This window comes from Sorex araneus, chromosome 3, assembly GCF_027595985.1.
Source record: "Sorex araneus isolate mSorAra2 chromosome 3, mSorAra2.pri, whole genome shotgun sequence".
NCBI lineage: Eukaryota > Metazoa > Chordata > Mammalia > Eulipotyphla > Soricidae > Sorex > Sorex araneus.
In genome coordinates, this window is record NC_073304.1 from 182,455,637 (window position 1) to 182,468,230 (window position 12,594).

Here is a 12,594-nt window from a genome sequence, read left to right on the forward strand (position 1 = left end):
GACCCTTAATGAGGGCCATGGCGAGCATGCTGGGAGCACAGACCTGCCCTGTGGTGTTACTGCATATTCTTGAACATCTCTTTTATTTTGGACCCCTCACATTCACTGCAGTTGGGTACTTTGTTTGGTTTTGTTTTGTTTTTTATTCCCAGTTGACATACTTAACTGTATTCCATATTCACTTTGGGAGAAGTTGGTTTTGTTTTGTTTTGCTGGCTGGGGATGAACTCAGGGCTACACACATGCCAGGCAAGTGCTCTTCCGTTGAGACACACCCTGGCCCTGAGAATTTAGCTCTGTTTATAGTCACATTCACTAAGGAATTCCCTGAGGAAAGGGGTCCAAGTCAGCATGTGAGCTACCGGTGCATTTCTTGCTCTGCCTGGGTTCCCGGAGAACCCACACTCGCAACAAACTAGTTCAGATGATTGTAAATATATGCTCTAAGAAGTTAGCGAATCTTACCCAAAATGCTGAAGAATATAACACCCATTTAGGCCAGGAGTGCTCAGGTGTTAGTCTGAATTATTTCTTGAAGTGGCAGGGTGGAGAGACAGACACACAGTGGCGGCAATCACACATTTCCTGAGTGCCTTATCCACAGGTGCTATGCACAGATACGGTGATGTGACAGAAAGTCTGAGTTCTAGTGGGGAGAACAGGCCAGCAAAAATCTCCAACCCCCACACACAGGAGTCCTGGGGGTTTGGCCCTTCTAGCAACTAGGGACAACACCCCCACCCCATGATCACACCTGTGCCAAGTGAGCATGTCAGAAATCTCACTTCCTGCTTCCTGGCAGGTCTGGTGACTTCCTTGACCTCTGCCATTTCAACCCACACTGTTCTGAGTCTCTCTCCAGTGAGATTAATCTCCCAGCTAACAAGTTCAAGGCCTGAAAACAGGCTCAACTAGGAAAACTCCAAAACACATTGTGCTCAGAATGACAGAAAACAAGGTAAGAGGCAGAACGGTGAAAACAGCAAGATTAGAAATGGAAAGTTCCCCACCAAGGGAAGGCCATAAGATCCAGTACCAGAAAGATAGTTTTTGCGGGTACCATGAATTTATAAATTCATTATCATAACTATTATTTTCTTATGCATTGACAGATGTTTTTAGGGGCTGGAGCAATAGCACAGCGGGTAGGGCGTTTGCCTTGCACGCGGCCAACCCGGGTTCAATTCCCAGCATCCCATATGGTCCCCTGAACACTGCCAGGAGTAATTCCTGAGTGCAAAGCCAGGAGTACCTCCTGTGCATCGTCGTACTCCTGGCTTTGCACTCAGGAGTGCAAAAAAAAAAAGCAAAAAAAAAAAAACAGATGTTTTAACCCTATCCCATGAAAACTCAATCACATTATACAGCACATGTGTTATATAGAATAAAGCAGTATTCTGTTGGGGCTGGACTGAGCTATCAGGGCAAGCCCATGTAGACTGTACCGTACTACGGACAGGAACATAGGGACCCATGAAAATGGGCAAGATTTCTTGTGGGTCCTGACTGGTTTGGATGAAGCTGAATATTTTCCCCCTTCAAGCTGCCTTCAGAAAAATAATTTCAGTATATTGAAAAGAGCAGTTTTTCTTCTCTCACAGAACCCTGGCTGGTCTTTGACATGCAGCTGGTGTTAGCCAGGCCTGACCTTTGATATTGTAAATTGTAGGCTCTGGTCCAGCCTAGTCTTTGGGATGTAGATTTCAGGTGCTTTTAGCCCAAGGAAGGTTTCGGTTTTGGTTTTGCATCTTCTTTCCAGAGGCCTAGATTACTGGCCTGCAGATACAAGGAAATAATGTTGCTTCAACGTTTTTCCTGTAACATCTTTTGATGCCTTTGGTGATGTCACTGTATTGCGCCCTTTAGGGGTACCATGATCAATAAAAGGAGATCCACGAGGCCCTCTGCCTTTGCTAAGAGCCAGAGAGAACCTTAGTCCTCCATTCAAGACATTTCTTCCCGTGCCTTATCTCAGCACCGCACGAATATTCACACAACAGTATTCCAATCACATTTTAAAAACACCTGATAGCGGAGACTCACTGACTATTCACCAAGCAAGGTAACAGTTCAAGGAACATCAGCCAATTCAAACTGCAGTTCAGAGTCAATTTGTCTTTGAGTAGTGCATAATTTTCCAGAGTTCTCATGCTATTTCTGGAAAAATTCCACAGTCTATGTTCCTTGCTTCAGAGCTATTGTCGATGTCACTGCGATTATTCCCTATTGATAGTAGCAATGAACAGGCCAAGGAATCTCTTGATCCGTCAGTTGACAAAATGCTCCCATCATTGGATTCTTCTTCCATAGTCGATGACAAGTCACCAGCATTCACACACCTATTTGGGCTCCGAAAAAATAAAAACTTCCTCCCTCGGCGGGGTGGAGCTATACTGGGATTCTTGGTGGTGGAATATGAGCACTGGTGAAGGGATGGGTATTCGAGCATTGTATAACTGAGATTTAAACCTGAAAACTTTGTAACTTTGTAACTTTCCACAATAAAAAATTAAAAAAAAAAAACTTCCTCCCTCGAGGAGTCTCATAGATGGGTTAATACAAGCATACATGGAATACTGTCTACAGGAAATCATTCCTTCATGTCACATAAGGAAAAGGTACACAAACTAAAACAGAAAGGAATAAATTTCCGTTGAAATACATCAGTGTACTTCTAGGACAGATTCTCTTTCAGCAGGATGACCCACCCAAGGGCGAAATCCCATGGGTGTGTTTCTCCTCTCCTTGTCCAACAAACATATAAGCATTCACAATATTAATCATTTTGCATGGACATAGTAAGAGATGCATTAAGCTTCTCTGGGGTCATCTCGATCTCAGACTACAGTGCTCAGGCCAAATCAGTCTTTCCTATCCCTAGCAGGGTCCTAGTCTCGTCATTACTTTTGGATTATGACAGCATTTATCCATGATCAAGCTCTTAACTTATAGTTAAGAATCATGTCACTTTGACCTGGCCCATATCAATGCCAGGGTAGCTCACAGCTTGCCCTGGATCCTTTCAGTCCCTCGTCGGAACCCTGCTTTTGGGGTGCTAGGAACTACGGGCAACTGAGGCTTAAGTTGAGAAAGCAGATGCCCGGGAGTGAATAATATTCAGAGCCAATTAAATCCCAAGTTACAAAAGCATATTAACAGCTGTCTTCCTTTGTCCAAACATTGCTTTAAAGTAAACTATTCAAAAGACATAAAGGAGAGGAGAAAGGCAATATTTCACTCATACATATAAAATCATAGATTTCTGAGGAATCTGACCTTACAAGTTAACAGAAAGTTTGCAACTAATCTTCTATAATTTTCCTAACAAATCCAATAATATAATTTATACTCTCTAGATATTTGCAGCCAAAAGGTTTCTTTATTTTATTATTTTTTATTTATTTATTTATTTTGCTTTCTGGGTCACACCCGGCGATGCACAGGGGTCACTCCTGGCTCTGCACTCAGGAATTACCCCGGCGGTGCTCAGGGGACTATATGGGCTGCTGGAATTGAACCTGGGTCTGCCGCGTGCAAGGCAAACGCCCTACCCTCTATGCTATCGCTCCAGCCCCTGGTTTCCTTATTTTAAAGAGATATAATTTTGTCCTCCAGACACACCCCTGAATAAAATTAAATTAGGAAGGTAAACCAAATAAGTTAGATTTTGAATAGAGGCACTTATTTATTGTTTAATTAGAGATATGATAGCTTAAAAAGCTTCAGGAGTTTTCTTTGTGTTAATGTCATGCAGTACCTTTTCAGCACGGTTAGTCAGGGCCCTAATATCTTCCCATGTTGGAATCCCCTCTTGCTGTGTTGTTGGAAGGCATCTACCTTGCAGGAGTGCATTCTGGTCCAGATTCAGATCACTGATCCGGAGTTTTTTCATCTTTTTTCGTAGCTGTTTCATCTGTTTCTTCTTGATCAGATTCATGGATAAGTTTAAGCCTTTTGGTGGGACACCAGAAACGTTCTTTGTCTGTGGAAATAAAAACAAAACCTCGCCCCCATCTTTATGTCCGGCCTGGTAGCCAATTTCCAGAGACTGGGTCCCTATAAAGGACTTTACATTTCTGAATAGTTTTATCTGAGTTATTTCTCTTTGCATTAGAACTTGTTTCTTCCAAGATATTTTGAATTTCCCAATGTTTTTCTGCAGGCGTTATGTTATCAGAGTGATTCAAAAAATTTAAAGTAAATTAAATTAAATTAAACTAAAGTATCCAGTGCTCTGGATAACTGCTGTCTGGGAGAATCCCTTTTGTCTAAGAAACATTTCTTTAAGTGAGTGATTTGCTCTTTCAATAATAGCTTGTCCTGTACTGTTATAAGGAATTCCTGTATATGATTAATACCATAAGCAGAGAAAAAAGCATGCAGTTTTGCTAAAATATATGCAGGAGCATTATCAGTTTTCATAGTTTTAGGAACGCCCATAACAGCAAATGCTTCTAACAAATGAGTAATCACAGCTCCTGCTTTTTCTGTAGGTAAGGCCCATGTAAAATGAGAGTAGGTATCGATTGACTGATGAATATATTTTAGTTTACCAAGAGCTGGGATAATAGTTACATCCATTTGCCAAATTTCATTTGTTTTCATGCCTCTAGGATTAGTCCCCAAAGGCATAGGAGGTGTATTAATTGCTTGGCAAGTAGGACATTGTCTAATAATGTCTCTAGCTTGCCTCCAAGTAAGGGCATATTTGGTTTTCAGTGCTCTGGCATTCTGGTGATGTAAAGCGTGAGATCTCTCAGTGTTTATTACCAAAGCAACCAATTTATCAGCTTGATCATTGCCTTGAGCTAAAGGACCCGGAAGACTGGTATGAGCTCCTATATGAGTAATGTATAAAGGATGCTAATGGTCTTTCAAAATTTGTTGTAAATCTTTAAATAAAGAATAAGTTCAGGGGCTGGAGAGGTAGTACAGCAGGTAGGGCATTTGCCTTGCATGCGGCTGACCCGGGTTCAATTTCCAGGATCACATATGGTCCCCAAGCACCGCCTGGAGTAATTCCTGAGTGTATGAGCCAGGAGTAACCCCTGTGCATCGCTGGGTGTGGCCCAAGAAGAAAAAAAAAAGTTCAGAGTCACTTAAAGGCAAAGCAACAGTAAGTATATGATTAATAGTCCAGGCTGCGTATTGAGAATCGGTTATAATATTAACTGGTTCAGAATGATCTCGTAAAAGAGAAATAATTGCAAAGAATTCATTCTTTTGAACCGAATTATACAGAGTTTGTAAAACTTTATCATATTGCATATCAGTATAAGCAGCCTTTCCTTCTTTGCTGGCACCCATAAAGAATGTAACCGCTGATTCAATAGGTACAGCTTTTATAATGCTAGGCCAAATCCAATTAGTAGATTTAAGAAATTGAAACATCTTTTGCTTTGTAAAGCTGTTATGAAGTTTTCCTAAATAATCGGTACAAGCAATTTCCCAATCTTCATCAAGTTCCCATAGTGCTTGGATTTGTTTATTAGTCAATGGCACAATAATTTCAGCAGGGTCACTCCCTATTGTCTAGTCCTTTCTTCCTTTTATAGTTATTTAAGATATTTTATACACATAAGTGGCCAATTTTTTTTGTAGGCTTATTCTGTAAAAAAACTCCATTCCACAATACTATTTCCTTGTACTAGAATCCCAGTGGGAGAATGTGAAATAAGCAACACTATCTGCTTAAAATTTCTAGAGAATCAATTCTATCTAATTGAGCCTTACTTACAATTTCCTCAATTAACTCCAATTCACGTTCAGCTGCAGGGCTGAGCTGCCTCGGGCTCTTAAGAGAAGTATCACTGGGGCTGGAGCTATAGCACAGCGGGTAGGGCATTTGACTTGCACTCGGCCGACCCGGGTTCGATTCCCAGCATCCCATATGGTCCCCTGAGCACCGCCAGGAGTAATTCCTGAGTGCAGAGCCAGGAGTAACCCTTGTGCATTGCCAGGTGTGACCCAAAAAGCCAAAGAAAAAAAGAGAGAGAAGAATCACCTTTCAATGTATGGAAAAAGTTTTGTAAGGCATGGGTCAGAATGCCTAGAGAAGACCGTAGCCAATTTCTATTTCCCAGAAGTTTCTGAAAATCATTTAAGGTTTTAACTCATCTCTCTGAATATGGACTTTTTGAGGTGTAATTTTACTTTCCCATATTATTTGTCCTAAAAATTCCCAAGGAACCTGGTGTTGAATTTTATCCTGTGCAATTTTTAAACCCTGTGATTCTAATTCATAAATTACAGCTTCATAAACCTTCTGCAAATTTGTCTGAGGTGAAGCAGTGATTAGAATATCATCCATATAATGGATAATTTTAACCTCAGGGTACTGTGTCCTTATTACATCCAATCGTTGATTAACAAAATATTGGCACATTGTCGGGCTGTTCATCATTCCTTTCGGCAAAACAGTTCACTGATATCTATTAGTAGGATGTTCACTATTTTATTTTATTTTTATTTTTTTATTTTTTTGTTTTTTGGGTCACACCTGGCAATGCACAGGGGTTAATCCTGGCTCTGCACTCAGGAATTAACCCTGGCAATGCTCAGGGGACCATATGGGATGCTGGGAATCGAACCCGGGTCGGCCTCGTGCAAGGCAAACGCCCTACCTGCTGTGCTATGGCTCCAGCCCCGATGTTCACTATTTAAAGAAGCCACAGTAAAAGCAAACTTCTCTCTATCCTCTTACCTTAAAGGGATGTTATAGAAACAATCTTTTATTTATTTTTTATTTTATTTACTTATTTATTTATTTTGGTTTCTGGATTACACCTGGCGATGCTCAGTAGTTACTCCTGGCTCATGCATTCAGGAATTACTCCTGGCAGTGCTCAGGGGACCATATGGGATGCTGGGAATCGAACCTGGGTCGGCCGTATGCAAGACAAAGGCCCTACCCGCTGTGCTATCACTCCAGCCCCTAGAAACAATCTTTTAAATCAATTATAATAATATTCCATTTCTTTGGAATGATAGCCAAATTAGGTAGGCCCGGCTGTAAAGGGCCCATGGGTTCCATACAATCATTGACTTTTCTCAAATCAGTTAATATTCTCCATTTACCACTCTTTTTCTTAATAACAAATACAGGTGAATTCGAAGGGCTAGAGCTCGGGATGATATGTCCCAAATCAAGCCGTTCTGTAACCAATTAATGTAAAGCTTCAAGTTTTTCTTCTGTCAAGGGTCACAGCTCAGTCCAAACAGGCTGAATCTGTTTCCAGACTATTGGGAGAGCTGTTTTTCGAGCAGTGGCTCCTGTTTTACAGGCAGCTCTTGGCCTTTAAAGCCAGAATATCAGCAGCTACACTTCCCTCCATTGCTCTTACAAGGTCAGTATAAGATTTTTTTTTTGTTGATGGTCTTAGGTTTGTCAATTATCACCATCATGGTGGAGGGAGAACCCCCAGATTTAACTTGAGGGTCTACTGACAATCTCCCATATTGTTGAGGAGCCCTGGGTCAGGCACCGACTCCCGTTTCCCAACGGCTCATCTAGAAGGTTGCCAGATTTGTCCTTTTTTGAGTGACATTCATTAGTCCAATGCTTCCCTTTTCTACATCGCCTACAAACACCTGGTAACTCCTTCTTTGTCCCTGATTTAGCACGAGTACAATCTCATCTAAAATGTCCAACAGCTCCACAGCCATAACACTTCACCTGATTAGCATTCCTAAAAGCTGCAGCTATCTTTTGAGCCTGATGGGCTGGTGTTCCCACTTCCCTACACACTCTGATGAAATCATCCAGGGAGTTTTTACTCATTAATTTAGAGGTTTGATTTGCTTTTCGGCAGTCTGCTGTAGCATTTTCCACTGCCAAAGTTAACATAAGCATTTCACGAAGAGCCTCATCAGATACAGCTTTTGCAAGAGAATCTTGGAGCCTGGCAATAAAATCAGTATAGGGCTCATTGGCTTCTTGAAGGATTTTAGTAAACGGCATAGTATGTTTCACCGAGGTCTCAAGATAGCGCCCTGCCTTCAGATAGATCCTACTGACAGCTTCCAGAATGTCTGCCTCCAAGCGGACTAGTTCTCCTGCAGGAGCCCATTTATCAGTGCCCAAAATCTGGCTCAGAGTAGCATTAACATGTCTTGGTGTCTTAGTCCTAGCAACTTTCTCAGCTCTTCTCTCCACCATGACTTAAATTGTACATATTGAGAATTTTCTAACGCCACCTTTGCAAGAGTCTGCCAATCACATGGAGGTAGAGTATTAGCTTCTGCAAAATTTTCTAGAAGATCCAGAACATAGAAGTAACACCATAGGTGGTTACGGCTTGCTTAATCTAGGAAAGAAACTTAAAGGGAACAGGCTCATATTCACCCACCTGCCCATTTCCTCGTGTATCAGGATTATGAAAGACTGGAAAAGCCATAAACTGAGCAGGCTGTCAGCTCAATTTAGCCTGGTATAAAGGAGCATCAGATTCTTGCATCAAAGCATGCAATTGAGCAATAAACTGAAAATGATGATTCGGAGGTTCCTCTCCCCTATACCGATAGGGAGGGAGAGGAACTACCAGAGGGTCAGAATCAGTGAGCTTCTGTAGGGCAGGCATCATCACTCTTTTGGAAGGGCAGTGCTCAGGGTACTGCATCTGTCTAAGCAATGGATCCAATTTCTTATTAACTGCCTTCAATTCTTTTTTTAAATTTTTCTTATTTTTATTTTATTTTTGCATGTTTCATTTTAGTCTTCCTTTTTTTAAAAAAGTTTTTTTTTTATTAATGAATCACTGTGAGGGTACAGATACAGATTTACATATTCTCGTGCTTGTGTTTCAGTCATACACAGCTTGAGAACCCATCCCTCCACCAGTGTCCGTTCTCCACTGATGACCCCATCATCCCTCCCACTCACCCACCTATTCCCCCCCACCCCGCCTCTGTGGCAGGGCATTCCCCCCCTGTTCTCTTTCTCTCCTTTTGGGTGTTGTGGTAAGCAATGGAGATATTGGGTGGTCATCGTGTTCAGTCTATAGTCTGCTTTGAGCATGCCTCTCCCATCCCGAGCGGGTCCTCCTACCACATTTTGCTTGGTGTTCCCTTCTCTATCTGAACTGCCTTTTCCCCCAGCATGGGAGGCCAGCTTCCAAGCCATGGTGTAAATCTGGTACTTATTTCTGCTATTCTTGGGTGTTAGTCTCCCATTCTGTTGTTTTATATTTCGCAGATGAGTGCAATTCTTCTATCTCTGTCTCTCTCTTTCTGGCTCATTTCACTTAGCATGATACTTTCCATGTTGATCCATTTATATGCAAAGTTCATGACTTCATCTTTTCTGACAGCTGCATAGTATTCCATTGTGTGATGTACCAAAGTTTCTTTAACCAGTCATCTGTTCTTGGGCACTCGGGTTTTTTCCAGATTTTGGCTATTGTAAACTGTGCTGTGATGACCATACAAGTGCAGATGTCATTTTGACTATACCTTTTTGCCTCTCCAGGATATATTCCCAGAAGTGGTATTGCTGGGTCAAATGGGAACTCAATTTCTAATTTTTTAGGAGCGACCACATTGTTTTCCAGAAAGGTTGAACCAGTCGGCATCCTACCCTTTCTCCCCACATCCATGCCAGCAGTGGTTGCTTCTGTTCTTTTGAATGTGTGCCAGTCTCTGTGGTGTGAGGTAGTATCTCATAGTTGTTTTGATCTACATTTCCCTGATGATTAGTGCTGAAGAGCATTTTTTCATGTGCCTTTTGGCCATTTGTATTTCTTCCTTGAGAAAGTTTCTGTTCATTTCTTCACCCCATTTTCTGATGGGGCTGGATGTTTTCTTCTTGTAGAGTTCAACCAGTGCCTTATATACCCTTGATATTAGCCCCTTGTCAGATGGGTTTTGGGTTGAATATCCTTTCCCATTCTGTAGATTGCCTTTGTATTCTGGTCACTGTGTCTTTTGCAGTCTGCCTTCAATTCTTGACGAGTTACCACCTCTCTTGAATCAGAGTTGTTCATGTCTAACCCAAAGTCATCAGGCACGGTCTGGGCAGGTGAATTATTAGTCTGATATGAATCAATAGGTAATAAAGATGTCACTCGCTCAGCTCCAGAAATAGGCTGAGTCCAAGACTCTTCCTCCCTCTGCTCCTCTAACACAAGAGTTTCCCTGTAAGTTACTTCAGAAACTGATGGATCATTGGAAAGAGCCATACTAGGATGTGGAGGAAAAGCCTCCTCAGACTCAGAATCAGATGGCAAAGGATTCAGGGTGGCAGCAATACAATTGTATGTGCCCCATTCATCTGCAGGGATTAAGTCCCCATTTTTATGCGCATGATGCAATTCTTTTCCTACGCTTTTCCACAGTTCTAAATCTAACTGATCTCTATTTCTGGGCTCAAACCAATAACAAAACCAATAACAATACTCAAACCAATAACAATGTACCCTCTCAAGGAGGCATCACACTACTTGCTCCTTCAAAGGCAGACCAGCTGCTTTTGTCAGAGTTCAAGATATCCAAATAAACTTCCCTCTGCGACTTTACGGAATTGCCCATCACCCTTTTTTTCCCCAATCAGCCCAGATGCTATGCAAGCTCGGTGCAACGTTTTCCTTTTTTTCTCCAATCAGCCCAGATGCTATGCAAGCTCGGTGCAATGTTTTCCCTCTCGGTTTCTTCCATACATGTCCTTATCTTCAGGCCTATATGTTAGGCGCTAGATGTTGCGTGAATATTCGTGCAGTCCAGGCGCTGAGACAAAGAATACGAAAGAAATTTATGTCATGGAGGGTCCAGGTTCTCTCTGACTCTGTGACCAATGTAGAGAGCCCTGAAATCTCCTTTTATTACCATCCTACAGTTCATAGGGCTCAATACAGTGAGGCTCAATACATCAACAAAGGAGTTACAGGAAGATCATGCAAAGTTCTTCTGCATACTGAAAACAAACAATGTAGGATCTACATACTGACAACAAACAGGCTAAGTACCTAGGATCTGCAGACTGAGAGCAAATAGGCTAAGTACCTAGGATCTGCAGACTGACAGCAAACAGGCTAAGTACCTAGGATCTGCACACTGACAGCAAACAGGCTAAGTACCTAGGATCTGCAGACTGACAGCAAACAGGTTAAGGATCTATGAGAAAAGGAAGACTGACAATTTCAGTATAATTTAGGAAACTATTTACTAAGGCAGCTAAAAGAAGATGTTCAGCCTCTTCAAACCAGTCAGGACACACGAGAAATCTTGCCCATTTTCATGGGTCCCTATGTTCCTGCCCTTGTGTGGAGCAGTTTACATGGGCTCATCCTGATAGCTCAGTTCAGCCCCAACACTCTCCAATCCTCTGTCTCTCCTTCCTTTCTTCTCTCTCCTTTTCTTTCTTTTCATTTTCCCTTCTATTTTGTTTTTGGGTCACATCAAACTGTGCTCAGGGCTTACTCCTGGCTCTGGGTCCAGGGATCATATGTGCATCTAGGGCTAAGCCCTGTCGGCTGCATGTAGGTGGCAAGCTCCTACTCCATGCCCTCTCCCTGGCATTCCACATCTCCTTTCAGTGTCTCCCAGTAAGTCTGCACTTGGAATCACAGTGACCCGCATCCTCATCCCTGTGTGCAGTCACCGTGACACGTGCCCTCTGTCATGTCTGCAGTCACCATGACATTCGCCCTTTCTCCCTGTGTGTAGTCACTGACACTCGCCCGCTGTTCCTTTCGCATACTTCACTCATACAAAGCAGCTTCCAGGGATAACCACAACCCTGAATCCAGATTTTTCTCGTCTGTAGAATATGGTGGGATGGGGCATTTCTAGCAGTGGCTTTGCAGGAAGATTTCTGGAACCTGGGGGAAGCCACAGGAAGGGAAGGGCAGAGACCAGAGAGATGCTATGATTTCAGGCCGACCCAGCAGTGTAGCCTGGAGCATGCAGGGTGGGTGCAGACGGGGATGAGCCAGTGCTCTTGAAGGAGGTCACAGCAGGGCCATGGTCCCCACGGATGCAGAACATGGGAGCAGGCACTGGCAGAACAAGGTGGAGAGAGCTGGAAGAGAGGGTCTGAGAGGCTGGGACCGGGCGTAGGGGGCATTTCTGTCTGCGGGGATGGGGGGGGGGTGCTCCCGCTGAGCCGGCAGCTAGTTTTCTGCGCTCTCCCTGCTGGAAGGACAGGAAGGCTGTTGGTTCCAAGCCAAGCCACCGTGCTGGCTGGGGGCTGCATGCAGGGATCAAATCATACATTTCAGAGACTGCATCTTCCCAGAATGCTCCGTGCATGCTCCGTACCACTGGGTCTGTGATTCCTGCCCACGGCATGACACCTTGGGAGGGATTGTCGGTGCCAAGGACCCCAGTGCAGCTGGAACGAACTTATGAATATGGGGGCAGGTGGAGGCTGCAGCAATGGTGACTAAGAAACACCCCTCTGGGAGTCCACAGCACTCAGGTATGAGCTGTTCACGGCAATCGGTGACCTTAGGAAAGGTCCCCAAGTGTCCTTGTGCAGTGAGGGCAGCGGAGACCAGCCGAGGTCCCAGAACACAAACCATGGAAGGAAGAGCCCTGAGAATGTCTGCCTGAGCATTTACAGGCGGGAGAACAGAGGGCGGGGAGTCAGCAGCCAACAGA